Raw genomic sequence first — 993 nt, forward strand, 5'->3', positions numbered from 1 at the left:
GGACCGTGTTGCTGCATCAAAGGACAACCACCTCGTCTGACATGCCTTCTTTATCTTCTTGGCAACAACTTTCTTGTTCTTCTCAGAGAGGACTAGGAATTGAGACTCATCTGCGCTTCAAGGTAAATGGCAGTACGCTTTGGTGAACTATCAATTAGCTTCCAAAGCTACCCGTAGCCAGAGCTCCACATTCTTGATGTATTCAATCCGTATGCTTCTATCGCTGCAAGCCAGTGCAAGCTTGTGGCACAAGCAGTGCAGAGAAATCAGATGAGGATTGAAATCCTTCAGACGACTTGCCACCCCACTATGTTGACCTGTCATCACTGCTGCTCCATCAGAAACCAGAGAGCTACAGTCTTTGACGGCCTTGTGTATGGTTGGAACGAAATTATCAATCGCAGAACTTTGTTCGCGTCTCTGTTGAAATCGTAAACAAAATAACGAGATTTTTCTCCGAAATTGTTGGCATGTCTCTGTCGAACAACGTAAATTATATGTTCTATTCTGCGATTAAAGAAAAAAGCAGTTTATCTTGTCCCGAACTAGAAAGAACATCTGAAAGTTAGAAATTTCTAGGCAAATGAAAGGTATAGACTATATTAGAGACAGAGACACATACCGTGCATTTTACCTTTCGACACACCCATCCGAAAAATTGTTTTTTCGCCCTGAGCGTAAAATGAGGTAAAATGCACGGTATGTGTTTCTCTCTCTAATATAGAAAGAACATCTTTCTATGAGAAGTTAAATTATTTAGCAGTGCGTGTTTACGGAAAAGGAGAATCTTCCTGCCTTTGAAATCTTAAGCCTTGATGAAATGGACACAACAGTTTCTGCAAGGCATTAACTATGTGTAAGGTAAAACAGTTCCTTCTCCAATCCTCTGCAAGCTCTTTTGAAAGTGTGCAAGGGAACGGTGATAGCTTGCCATTGTATTTAAATGATACCTTGGTTGCTCACTTTTTCGATAGATTTCGTCTTCTTCGACTG

The sequence above is a fragment of the Montipora foliosa genome, chromosome 1, assembly GCF_036669935.1.
Source record: "Montipora foliosa isolate CH-2021 chromosome 1, ASM3666993v2, whole genome shotgun sequence".
In the NCBI taxonomy this organism is placed as follows: Eukaryota; Metazoa; Cnidaria; class Anthozoa; order Scleractinia; family Acroporidae; genus Montipora; species Montipora foliosa.